The sequence below is a fragment of the Hermetia illucens genome, chromosome 2 (genome assembly GCF_905115235.1).
Source record: "Hermetia illucens chromosome 2, iHerIll2.2.curated.20191125, whole genome shotgun sequence".
In the NCBI taxonomy this organism is placed as follows: domain Eukaryota; kingdom Metazoa; phylum Arthropoda; class Insecta; order Diptera; family Stratiomyidae; genus Hermetia; species Hermetia illucens.
In genome coordinates, this window is record NC_051850.1 from 39,021,843 (window position 1) to 39,036,526 (window position 14,684).

General features: G+C 38.3%; 1 protein-coding gene across 7 annotated transcripts in view; it reads left to right on the plus strand.

Moving 5' to 3' along the window:
- Positions 1-14,684, plus strand: part of LOC119649201 (rho GTPase-activating protein 20) — a 115,791-nt gene that overhangs the window by 50,544 nt on the left and 50,563 nt on the right. The gene's annotated exons all lie outside the window — the stretch shown is intronic.

Consider the following 14,684-nt stretch of genomic DNA (forward strand, 5'->3'; position numbering starts at 1 on the left):
AGTGGAAAGTGTGATGATCTGATACTCTGAACATTGCCATGCGGCAAAAAGTCATGATCATCAAAGTAAAGGTCTTTTGGAAATCTATTTATAATCGGGAGTTCTTGAACATTTCACAGTTGAAATTATTTCAAAAGTGGAAGGTTACATTCTACGTATCTACGGAATCAGATTGTTTAAATAGGTTCCAGTCGTAAAGTATCTGAATGTTTAGTATCTGTTCATTGGAAATGGAATTGGAAATTGAAATCGGGAGAACTAAAAATAATCGTTAAAAATAAACTTTCTAACAATGTAAACTAATCATCGGGCAGTTGTTGGTCCTTGATTTCTATTTATTCTGCTTCGACTTATTGTTCACACATGTTACGTATAAAGTGGATGACTTCTTGAATACGATTTGATGATCTCTGATATGCTTCTTTCATTGCGCTACAATTACAATTACTTAATTCAATTGTTAGGTTATGCGTTCAAAAATCAAGCAACTCGGCCCATAGGGCATGTTGTATGCTTTCTGCTGAATACAACTTTATTTGTGCCAGATGCTGTTGAAATCGGGTTACACACACGCGTTGTCGTTGTTGGTTTCTTTAATTGAGTTAAGATTGGAATTCACATTCGATACATGAACTTTGTGTCTTTTTAGAGTATTCTATTTGATAACGGCTGAGGGGTTCTGAAGTGTCGAGTTCTTCAGCACTATTTTCGATGAAGAGTGGGCATTCGGACATTGTGTAGAGTATAGTAAATGATGTTTACGATAGAGTCAATTTTAGCCCTCCATTTAAATCTTAATTCATGCTGGTTTGGCTATATTGTTTTTGTTAATTGAAAATCGTTTCTTAGACGAGACGGATGGTTCAGTGTACTTGTATTTGGTCCTGTTTACTTCTTTTGAATGCTTTTAGAAGCGTTTGAGTGCTTTATTGATTGTTTTCCGTTTTCTATTTTAGTTTCCGTTGTAATACTATTATAAATTGAATGATATTGAGCATTGGAGGCGCGTATGAGTACGTTTGAATTGATTCTTCATTTATGAAGATAAGCCTTTTTTTTTAAAAATTACATCCTTATCTCAAGTTTGCAGTTCGCCCACACTTCCTATCTTTGGGTTTCCAAAAAGAAATTATAAAATACGAAAGGCTCAACTCTTTTGTTATTTTTAGTGTGTAGTTATAAAGTGCAAATAGAGTAACAGTAGGAAACGAAAAATTGACTTCAGATATGAGATTCTTTTATTTAGCAATTTTTGGGGTCGTATTATAATTTATTTTTATAGCTATTTGATATCATCCACATTTATTGTAAAATTTGATAGATTGGAGGGGTCTAACTCTTTTGAGAATACCTTGAATGTTTTGATTGGGAATTTCAGGGTCTTTAGAGACGTGTTTGATTCTAAAAATGCACATGGTTTTATTTGTTGGACCATTTGTATTACAGCATTTTTCACATTCGTTGGGTAGTCGCCTTGCTGTTTTATATAGCTTCTGGGCCATGGCAAAGCTCAACACCCTTCCCTTCCCACGAAGAATTCTGCCGCCATTAGCTCAGGATCTCTTATTTTGCCTCTTCATCAGTTTTCCACCCAGGCTTCAGAGAGATGAAGACTTTATTCTTAAGATGCCAGAAAAGGGAATATGCGGGCTAGGTCAAAAAATCCCAAATGAGTGAGGTCAAAAGTACCTTGGTTGATTGTTTGCCTGTAGCTAGTCATGCTGCAAACACACAACGTTCGTCAACATTCTCCTTCGTTTATTGTGAATTGCTCTCTCAAGCTAGGGTCGCACAGTATTTTCATAATTTATATATTAATTGTTCCTTGATTTATCGACTTTTTCAATGGGAAGAGTATTGAAACTTGGTAGGGACTGTACGGTATCTTAAGCTGCAGTAATTTCACGTAAAAGGCACAATGTTGGTTGATTGAAACCAAGGTTGTAGTAGTTTTTTTTTATTCATTAAAGAAGCCTCGAAAAAACACCAAAATTTACAAAAAAAAGGTTGAACAAGACAACAAAAATTTAGCTTTTAATAATTTTTAATAATCCTAGTTTGCGGACTGTAGTTGGGTCTTCACGTTAAAATGCCGTTTACTTTTTTTTCTTTAAGATGATCACAGCGCCCTTTTTTGGAGATGGGTATATAAATTGCTCTATATTTTAATAATGAACTATGCTGTCGGGCTGAAAAAATTCGTATTTGTCTCTTTATCCAGTTCTTCTAAAAAAAGCGAAAAAACGGCCTTCACACGGGATGACCCCCTTAATTTACTGGGTCCACCACTTGAGGTAGTTATAAAGAAGAGACAGGGCAAGTTGTCACGCAGAGCCTTATTTCATCGAGTTGAAGCCAGGAATAGAAAACCAGTTTGAAAATTAAATTGAAAGATTAAAAAGATAGAATCATACTTTTAATTCATTCGAATTTGTCAGCGTTAAAGACAACTACCCGGCAAACTTCAAGTGGACTCAAACCATAAAATGATTTGCCTTAAAGTTTATATTCTCAGTCATAATGCTTTGAGAAAGTGATATATTTTTCTAGAGGGGGTCCACTAGCAAGAAGATTTTTCTTAATCCGTCCTTGTAATCCACTGAAGAGTATACTTAGTAATTTAAAAGAATATACTTAGAAATAAGTAGTATGGAGCCTTCATCGCGTACAGTTCAAAGTCATCCTTGCTCCATTTTCCTTTCGTTATATAAGTTCTTCGTCTGCTCCATTATATCTAAGTAAATCCCTTATTGAGGGAGTCTTAAGTTTGCCATCCACTAAATGGACTCCCATTATCTGTGGTCCGCAAATCCCTCAGTTTTGAATATGCTTTTGAAAAGTTGGTAGGGTAACACACAGTCGGCGCTACTAGTATTAAATCCATATGGTTAACCTCCAAAAGACTACAAATTTGACAATTCTCGGACTATTAGTTAGATCAAGTGAAGCAACTTTTTTTAGTTTGAAGAAAATGGATAAAAGGGAATTCCGTGTGTTAATAAAGCATTGCTTTTTAGCGAAAAAAATACTGTTGAAGCGAAGGCTTGGCTTGATAAACATTATTCGGATTTTGCACCAGGAAAATAAACCGTTGAGAAGTGATTTACTAAGAGGCTGTTACCGACGAAAACACCAAAAAAGTTCACAAAATAATTTTGAATGACCGTAATGTGAAGTTGATCGAGATAGCTGAGGCCTTAAAGATATCGAAGGAACGTGTTGGACATATCATGCCTGAATGAAAATAACAAGTTGGCGGGTCTGAGCAATGTTTGAAGTTCTTCCTCCATAAAAAGCTCGAATTTATGACTCGATATGTGACAATGGACGAAACATGGCTCCATTATTTCACATCAGAATCAAAACGATCTTCATCTCAGTGCACTGAACTTGGTCAACCGACTCCAAAGCGTGCAAACACGCAACAATCAGCTGGCTTCAATATTTTGTATTTTTTTCAGTATATTGTCAAAATGTATAAATTGAGCTTCGAATTGCTTCCACATCCACCGTATTCTCCAGATCTGGCTCCCCAGCGACTTTTTCCTGTTCTCAGACCTCAAGAGAATGCTCTCTGGAAAGAAATTTAGCACCGCTGAAGTGTAATCGTTGAAACTGAGGTCTATTTTGGGGCTAAAGACAAATCGTACTATAAAAATGGTATCGAAAAGTTGCATGACCGCTATAATCGTTGTATTGCCCCCGAAGACAACTATATATATAATAAAATCAAATTTTATCATCGAAAATTATTTCTATTTGAGCGTACAAACTTTTCAGACCACCTGGTATGCATTTAGCTTATAGTGTGTCAAGATGATTCAGTGGTTAGAGCGCTAAACTCTTATAGCAGAATGTTGCGATACAAATCTCACTGGGGCAGGGGTGTTTGTATTATGATCTCCTCTTACAGTGCACTGGAGTGGACCGTTACTATGTTGAATGAACTCTCCAACACACGTCAAGGCCGTGATCCAATTGGGGTTGGATAGTTTTTGAGAATCGGCACTTTCCTTTGAAAAGTGCAAATCGAACCTTTTCATTTGATGGCTATATTCAGTGAAAAAAAAAATTTCCTCCCCTCTTTAGGGTGTAAGGGATACCTTCCTAAATTTAACGATCAAGAATGCAATTCACTGCATTTGTGGGGGTTTACACTTCTAACATTTCCATCACATTTCGTAATAATTGGTGATGAGAAAAGTGTGACAGACACACAGATAGTGTACTGTTTTGTTTGAAATAAAACCTTAAAAAGGATCAATAGGATCGCTAGTGGCAAAGTCACAAAACTAAGATGAGTTGAATCCGACTTTTACCGTTCGACGAAACATACCCTTCTGCATGATGTTCTTGGCTGGTTTTGGTCTTGGTGTTGATTAACCTGGTATTGGAATGAACGCTGGAGCCTGATTTTGTATTCCCGGTGATGTTTGTGATTTTGGAGCATCCGCTTGAGCCGGTGCCAAGTTGGCTGTTGAACCACAAGAGATTTGTTCGTCCGGCTTGCTGGCACTGTGATGTGTTTTCCTTGCCTAGAAACCCAGCGGCTCCCATCCACCGTTGGTTGACTGCTCTAACGTAGCGTTGATTGTCGTGGCATGAAAAACGAGTGCAAGTCGAGCGTTCTTTACACTGTGATAGGCTAAATAAGGTAACTCCGAAGTTTCAAGCAGAGGATTCCTATAAAAGTCGATTATGCCTAGAAATCTCCTGAGCTCGCTTGCTACTTTTGGTTGTAAATATTGTTGAATGACGATTGTCTTCTCCCGGAGTGGTTGGATACCATGGCGGTTTACTGAATAACACAAAATGGTACTTCTGGTGTTCCAAGGACGCACTTGGCTGACGATGTTCCCGTAATCGCTAAATCTTTTGAAAATGGTTCGAAGGTCTTCTCGTTGCTACTCTTTCTTTTCAGAGGCGATTTATCGTCAATGTCAATGCAGAAGAAACCAGAGATCAGATCTCTCATAATTTCGTCAATAAATTGTTGTGAGGGCAATGAGTGAAATGTGTTTTTCTGCGATTGGTATTAGGTGGTATGCGCGTACGAAGTCTAGCTTCTTATAAAGTCTAGTATCCCGGAGTGATTACTTGAAATTATGTACGTGACACACAGGATACCTGTCCGGGATCGCTCATGCGCTCCATGCCCGTTAATGACCGCACTGTCACCATTCTTCGTTCGCCGTGAACACCATGTGTAGAGGTATTGCCCAACTGCTAGACGATCTTCGTATGATGCCCAGGTGTATTATTGAATCGAATTCCACTTGCGAAAATAACATATTTTAATGAAATTCACAGCGCAAACCGGAGGAGTCAACTTTGATGAACTATAGCGCCGCTATTTTGTTTTCTTTTACCCACAACAAAAATTTGTCTGAATACCTTTCAATGTCAATAATATCATGCAGTTTTCCGAATCACCATTAATGCTTCCAATTTTTCGTAAAAAAAGATTGAAAAAAAACACCGCCATTTACAGAAATTTCCCACCCTAATCCTTTTCAAAATTACTTCACCTTAGGGATATATGTAACGATTCAGAACTTGATGTTCTTTGCCCGATTGTTTAAGATTTCAGGAGTTTTAAAATAGATGACCTCATTGCTGAATAACTTCAAGCTAGATTTTAGATTTTTACAAATGACGAATGCATTCATTTCTCCAAACAAGGAAGCCATCAGTAAAAAAAATATGAGAAAGATCTAAAAATCCACCAATGATTTATTTTTGCTCTCATTGCCGATCCTTAAAAAAGTACCAAGTAGAGACCACTTTTCCCCACCAGTAGTGAATGTGATTGGTGGGCAATAGAGATAGATATGGAGGTTAATGGCAATCATTTTGCAGATTCATATACGGCAATGGAGACCCGTTTCAAAAGTACGAAACCTACACTTCCTTATCATTCATCATTACGCTATACTCTGCTGCGGTAATTCACCTAATTGCAATGCTAACTGTCGATGACATTAACAATTAAGCACATTGAACCGTTCCGTTTCGTAATGTTATTAACGTCATCAATCTCATTCTGTTACCCCGTCTGTTGTTGATTTTAACCATAAGTTGAATATTCACGCACCAAATCCATACATGTTTATATGTATATCATTGAATGGGAGCAAGTGTGCATGGCCACCATATGCACACCTCATAGCTTAGCGTAGATGTAATAACGATATCCTATTTTGATTCCATCGATAGTCGAATAGCAAAGACAGGAAACAAATAGAACGCGGCCATTAACCATTTCAATGTCTTACTGGAGAGCTATGCATCTAATTAAAAGTATCTAGTAATTGGTTGCAGTACATTCTGCACCAACATTAGTTAGACATGACAGAGAAGATTTAATAATGGGGATGCAATGATATATTAAAATAAGAAAACAGGTCTAAGCCATAAACATAAGTGAGGAACAGTTTTGAAATTACAGGACCGTTGGTTAGTTTTCCACTGGAACTTTGCAGACCTAGAACATTTTCTGCGCTATTAGGATTAAAAAGTTTTTCTTATGGAAAACTTTTGTACGGAATGCTGAATAGTTCTGAATTATGTTATTTTGTTATTCTGTTATGAAAGGCTGAACAAATAAATCCTATTTGAAAAGGTAACAATGAGTAACGATTCTTTTTTCCAAGGAAGGACGTTTTATACCGTATTAAATTTTCCCCCGATACAACCTATTATATTATGTAGATAAGGTACGTGCATAATTTTATCTCAAACAAACAACACTTGAATTTGTTGGAACTGAATGTCCAATCAACATTCCATCATTTCCTTAAAATTTGGACTGGATAAAACGTTATGTCATCCATTGTAGCGCACGATACGTGTGTGCGGAAATAGTAGGAGGTCATATATGTGCAACAGAAGAAGCAACACTGAAAATAAAAACTCCGCTATCGTAAATGCGATGTGGATGCATCCAAGCATAAAGTAACGAATGGCTAGATAAGTATTATTTTCAAATGACTGACGATGTTTACTCATTATTTTCCAATTTTATCTCTTTTTGGTGGAAATTTTGACTGAATTTCTGAAATTTGTGGTTTACTTTACGGTTACGTACCCTGATTTCCTCACTTTGCAGTTATGATTTTTTTCGAGATGCTCCGTGATTTTTTATAGTTGAAATTCGCGTATAAAAGCTACTCCGGATCGTAATTATGTCAACGTAATGATGATGGTAATAATGACGGAAATGAATTGTAGGAGGAGATAGTGTTCACGGTTAGACAGTTCTAAAATTTCAGAGAGAAATCATATGCAGAAGTGCTTGCCATCAACAGTTATGTAGCTTTGCTTTCATGAGAAATGAATTTGCAGAAATGATTAGTGGGTTGGCATAGACATTGATTCTGAATGTGCAAAGTGAAAGTAACTCAGAGTGAAAAAAATCTACTGCTCCGATTCAGAGTCGCATTAACTGAAAATAATTTGGATTTGCGAAATCAGAATTATCCGAGTGTGAATGATGGTTGAGTAGAAAGGAACACAAAGCTTTGAATAATGTACATATAATAATGCACTTCCTCCGTTTAGAGGAGGTTTATATGAGTTTAGAGGTTGAATAAATTTGGAAACTTCTCATTGCACTTGGATTTTTTGAATCCTTGGCTTTCGCATTGATGCAATAACTTTCAATACCAAAGTATAGTTCCAATATAGAAGCTACGTTTGGTGTTCTTTCTTACCATATGGAAAATCGCCTTGTCAAAGAAAGGTTGGACCACTCTTGTGAGTATGTGACCATAGGTCACTCAAGTAATAAATGTCGGAGGATAAAACACAAGGTGAATATGCACCGAATACATCCGCCAAATATCCGTTACGAGTAGTATTGCCACTTTAACTCTGAGTAATTTGGGAAATAGATCCTGAGGTTGACACAGTTGAAAAAGTCCAGTATGGTACTATATTCGATATACTCGTATTAACCTTTGCGCCTTAGTACTGATTTGCTGAAATGATTGCGACATAAGGCGTCCACCTAAGGCGTCATTGTTGTCGATTGCCCGAAATGTGCTTCAGCTCTACCCAGGACTCAACGCAGCTCTTGGTTTAAGATAATGCCGGACTAGAATACACCGATAACACGGCGGGACATATGTTAGCAAAGGTTTGGAGCCTTTGAGTAACAGTGGTTGTCACTTTCCATGTGCTGCTCCAGTATAAGAGCTCAGAGAGAACACTCGCACCGAACAACCTCAATTTGATTTTGGTATTGAGAGACCTGCATTTCCAGTTATAGACAAATCGGGGAAGGTGTATCTAGGGCTGTTAATGCGGTAGCTAACATTAAGCTCAGTGCAACCATGAGCAGAAATAACACTGCCAAAACCACACTGGTCGATACCCTTGATGTCTACCTGTTAATGCAGATAGGAAGAGCGCGATGATCCGCCAGACTGAGAATATGGATTTTGTTATTTATTTTCAGTCCGACGCTGTTTGCTTCCTCTAAAATCAGAACTCTTTGGTGAAGATCGATGACTGGATGAAAGAGTAAATAGATCATAATCCGCTCAACTACTCCGCGTTCTCCGAACAAGATAGTATGAAAAACGTCGTCAATAATAAAAAGGAATAGTATTGACAACAGAAACCAACTTTTGACATTTTGTGGCATCATATGTCGATTTCATAATAAATAGCTAGTAGTTTGTTCTGAATGTCATTCTTGCTTAGATTATTTCAGATATACTCCTTGAGTTGTCAAAAGCCTTTTTTAATCGATAAAGGGCAGATGAAGCGAAAGTCTTAATCCTGCGCACTGCTTCAAAAAGAACGTTGTTGATGTGTTGGAGAGGATAGAGTAGAACCCATCTGCTTCTTGTTGATCAAGCTTTTACGACCATTTCAGCTATGATCTTTGCGACCGCAGGAGACACGCAAATATCCTCCCAATTGTCCTATTCAAGATGGATTCCCTTTGTTGCAATTTCAGCAATCCCCTTCTTCCACTCGGGAAGTTTCCCAGGATTTATAGTACAAATAAGTGGAAGTAACCGTTCTGCAAAGAGTGCAGTTATGCAGGGAAACTGTCAATTCTAGCGGGTGTGGCCCGCTTGAATGCATTAATGATCTAGACAATTTGTTTGAAGGAGTAGTTTGTATCCGGATGGTCCGGTGATTAATAATTTCGTCCACAAGTGGTGGAGCTTGACAAGACGTTATATAGTTCAAAACGGTATTAAAATGTGGAAGTATAAAATATACCTTCATATGGTGATTATCAAGGGGTTACAGGGCAAGCTCCCTAAACTTAAGATTTTTATTATAAAAGAGATCAGGTTTAGTTTTCAATCAGAATCCACATGATAGTACTCCCTATTTTTTCCTCTATTCGTTGTAATCTTTTCTTATTTTTGATGTTGATATTTATGAAAGAATTATTTCTGGTGGTCAAGCAAAGATGAATAGGACTTTTGTGGCATTTAAATCTACAATCGTCTATCTTGTACCGTGTTGTGTTTTTTGTCATTGAACGAAAGGGAAACGATCAATATTGTCATATCGCATCACATCAATTTTATTGGCTTCATGTGGACATTGTGGAGTTGAAGATCTGCGTGTATTTGTTGACTATGGTTGTTTACGTTTTCGCCTTTGATCCATTATTTCATTTTCCATGAGCAAAGGATAGACAAGGTGCAATCTGAAATGTAGCAAAGCAAGCCTTTTGTAAGGTTTTGTGTAAAACTGGTTTATTGTCTGTCACACGCGTTGTTCTCGGAGACGATTGTAGCGATTAACACGAAATATGGTGGAGAGGTGGCAACTGTGAATGCTCACGCATACAGTGAGTTATATTATCCTACGTCGAATTTAAGGGTCCCCATACATGCAATGGGGGGTTAGTTTATTTTCTTACCAAATATAGCCATGTGGGGTATCAAATGAAAGGTCTCGGTTAGTATTTTTCGAAGCCGGTTAGTTTTGACATTTGTTGGGAAGGTGGGCAGTGCAGGGGGTGCAAGTGATCATTTCTTGAACGGATCTATTCTCACAAACTACTCGACTAAAAAATCTAAAAAAATATCCGATGGTTGCGATTATATGGGGCCTAGGCTCCATACCAATATCTGCTCAAATAAAATTTATAATTAAACCTCCCTTAAGTTCATCCTAGAATCACAAAATTTTGCAGCAACGTATGGCATAGAGCATGATCCTATCAAATTTGATGGAAAAATACATACACAAAACCTTTCATACCTGGAGCTTCCAGCTTCATGGTTTCCCGACTTGTTTTAAATTTTGGTCAACTGTAATATCAACTGTCTAATATATTCAATATTCAAGCCAAACTATAAACAAATAAGTTACTTTTTAGTACAGCTATTCCTTCTGAATTCATTTTTAAATTCCTCATGATCGATATTATTGGCCTTCTGACCCTCATTTTTCAGCTATACTGATTGACATGAAATTTGGTGAGAAATTTGGAACTGCCCACATATGTAGTAAGTTTCATCTTTCTACGCTGGCTTTCAGGGGAGGGGGTCCTCATATATGCAAAAGCGGGGGTGTACATTTTTCTTCACTGAATATAATCATGTTGGGAAACAAATGAAAGGTCTCGATGAGTACGCCAGATTTAGTTTTGACATTTGTAGGTAATGCGGGGAGTACGGGGGTCAAAAGTGATGATTACTTTAACGAACCCGATCTCAGAAATTTCCTAACCGAAAAATCTGAAAAAAGCCTATATACGGTGTCCAGTCCTCAAAATACTCCCCATACCGATATTTACTCAAATTAAGTTAATAATAGTATATTACTGTTTTCGGGACTAGACTAGAAATCCTTCTCCAATTTATCCTAGAGCTAGTTAATTTGCGTTAGTATAGACCATAGTATAAAGCATGATATGCCCAAGTTTGATCAAAATTGTACTATTATTAATAAAGTGTTAATTAACCGCACCCCAAAATACCAAATATCAATATCACATTAAAGTGAGTAGTTTGCCATGTTAAATATACATACACATTACGGTCTAGGTACAAATGGGGTAGTTCTGCACTAAAATATACTTACATCAGTAACAACTAAAAGCTTTCATACCTGAAGCATCTAGCTTCCGGTCCCCCAACTTGTATTAATCATCGTTGGTGCAACGATTCGATTGGATCATGGTCTTGAAGTGTGTTAAGACACTTCAATCAACTGCAATCGTAACGGTACACTACAGTACACTGTAGGAGGAAATGTGGTCAGCATTGTGCTCGTTTTCTAGTTTACTATCCCAAGCTTTATTTCTGAGTACTGGCGACAATCTGTCAAAAGATAAAGCCCAATAGAAGCCTCAATTTCATGTGCAGTAACAGGTTTGTAAAAGTAACCATCTTTTTTACAAGATTGGAGAAAGACTATCTGCTGGTGTACTTAGATTTTTCCTCAAAATCTGGCACCACAACCGATACTATGAGGAAAAGTGATCATCGCTCAAGCAAATGTTTCTAAGCCTCGTTCTCATCGTATTATATCTTGTAGACTAAAGTTTCTCTCCCTTTTCTTCAATAGCGTATCTGAAGAGCTTGTCACTTTTGTGTTTGCCTTGGCATTTATCTGTTGTAGGTGCCTCCCGCACTCGGCTTATAAAATGTGTTAAATTCTTGTTTCCCCCGCTAAGATCGACCTCAACGCAGTCACCGTATAGGTTTTGCAAGTCTTTTCCTAAACACCTTCAGAATTTTTTAAAACTAATTCCAGAATTTTCTAAATTAATTTCAGATTTTTCTAAATCAGGTTTTGTTCACCATCAAGTTTTCTACTAAAAAAGTGGTAAAAATCACTGGATAACGATGGAGCTGGGGGTTTTTTGAAAAAAATTTGGGCGGCTCATCAATTTTCTGTCATTTTTTGTTTTAATGGACCATTAAGAAAATAATGATAGTAAGTTGGAGGCCAGTCCAGTTTTTTTCAAAAGAATCCCCATCCTTATCCAATGGTAAAAAGTTGGTATAAAACTCTATAGTAAAATATAGAAAAAAATTCTAAATTGGAAATGAAGTCTGAATTTGAAATGGAAAATTCTGAAATGAATTTGGAAAATTCTGAATGAGTTTGGAAAATTGCGAATTTGATTTGCAAAACCTGTATCTCCGAACTCCCGACGCACGAGATCCCTTCTAAAAAATGATATTTTGTAGTCAAAATTTAAATGAAGAATACTCCAATCGCTGATTTCGTCCACTGATTTTGTTTTATATCGAACTCCCAAACCTTCAGTTCAACGATTTGGAATGGACAGCATTTGATCTTATCAGAATCGCAACCGATTAAGTATTCACGAAGGCAGTTTGAACATTTAAATTCGCATCGCACCTACTATACTTTCCATATATTTACGATAAATAGCCTTGGTCGCTCAGCATAATAAGAATTATGTAATCTAAGAAAAAATCTCGCTACAGGCCACATATCAATTATGAACTTTGAATAATTAAGGCTTAATAAAACATAAAACATTAAAAGAATAATTTATCAAAAGCGCAAACCGCAAAACTGCTACTACCACCTCGTACGGTCATTTCCGTTTGCTTAGTATTCATTCCTCGATCAAACTTCTTTTTAAACATTTTTGTATCTTTTAATTATACGCGCACTTTCACACGTACAGTATTTTGAATGGTCAGAAATGAAAAAATGTATATATATTTATTTTAAAAAAGATTTATTATAGCTTTTTTAAAGGGTATTATTCCGTGCCATTTAGCAATCTGAATTGTTAAGTGTAACACAATAGATCAAAGCGTTTTCTTTCAATTGTTTTCTAATTGAATTATTCGTTTGTGGACGTGCGTATAGTTTTCAAAATGTAAATTTAAACAGTGAGTTTTGTCGTCATCGCGTCCGACTTTATTGTTGATACTTAACGGATGGTGTTATAGTAGTCTCTGGAATGATTGTTGTTAACAATAATAAACAAAGTGAAAGCCAAGATCGGAGAGTATAATTTGGAGAATTTCAAATTATATTTGAGTACTGCAATTTAGAGAAAAAAATCAGGAGCCACTTGTTTACATTTCTTTCTATGTTTACGTTATGATAAATTACAGTCAATACTTTCAATCACTGCAAGCTTGGACATTCGGCTTGTATATTGAAACTTCCGCAGAAGTTTGGTCACTTTATATAAATTGATCTTCGTAAATATAATTCAATATAGTACATAATATTATACATACATACATATGATACATAATACACCTGGCAGCTAGGGATAAAATGCACCACCAAAAATGAGAAGAAGGAGAAATTTAAGGTCCGGTACGGATAACCGGCGGGAGTCGTCTGACTTGGTGACTGGGTCGGGCTCTCGTAATGGACAGCACGGCGTCGAAACCGCTAGTCGTGGGGCGGTTCGACGTCTAGGCGCCACGACGACCAGGAGCACAGCTCCGCCTGCTGCAGCTGTTTCGCCACAACCTGTGGCGACCACTTCAGCGGGTTCGCGTAGGAAGCGGATGAAATGGACTGAAGAAATGAACCTCTTCATCATCCGCTCCTACTACGAAATAATGGCGGGGGCGGGTACAACATCTTACCGCCCCCTGTTGCACCAGAGATTCGTCGAGCGTTTCCCGCAATTCGCGCACGTGACTGTGCAGCGAGTCGCAGACCAGTACCGCTTTATTACTCGCAGCGACACAATCCCGGCCACCATCAGGGAACGTGTTCGACTTGAAGTCATCGGGGAAACTGGTGACCGAGAGTCGATGGGGGCAGAGGCGGCGGCATCAACAACATCATGACGCACTGCAGGCAACAGGTTCAGTACTCGCCGAAGCACTCTTCTCCACCGTCCAGCTAAGGTTTCCGCTGAGGTTCGGGACGAATTCCAAAGAGCGTGTATAGAATTCTCGGATATGGATCCTTTGCATAGACCAGGCATTCCCAGGCTCTATGCATCTCCAGCAACTCCGGGAATTCTATCTCAAATCAATGATGAGATTGCATCTCGACTGTGTGCTGATATGTCGCTGCTGCAACTACAATCACTTGTGTATTGTGGTGCAGTTGCGGCTATCAGATTGCACGGTCAGAAGATTCGCTTTCGTGTTATTGGTTTGAGTGACAAAAGAGATCCACCATGGAAAATTCGTCTGGAACGTCGGCGGGACTCACTAAGGCAGGACATTGCTAGACTGATTCAGATCAGCACTGGCAATGCCAGCCGACGGGTGAGAAACAAAGTGCAGAGGGTTTACCGGAACTATGCCATCCCCTGTGAGACACCCGTTGTTGAAATTCTGGACACACTAAAACAGAAACTTTCTGTCATATGCAGTCGGTTACGGCGGTATGGCGAAAGTTATTCCAGACGTGTCCAGAATGCAACATACGCGAGGAACCAGCGGAGCTTTTTCAGATCTCTCAACGAATCCCAACAGAGCGCCCAGACAATACAGTTCTCGGTGACGGAAGCGAAAGAGTATTGGGGTGGACTTTGGGGGTTACCTGCCCAGCATGCTGAGTGGATCACCGCCGAAGGCACCCGCCATGTCAATACACCTGGCATGAATTTCGCGGATGTTACCGAAGAGGAAGTTCGACGAGCCATAAACAGCTCGAAGAACTGGAGGGGCCCAGGTCTGGATCGGGTGCAGAATTTCTGGTATAAGAAATTTACCAGCGTACACAGTCGGTTGGCACGC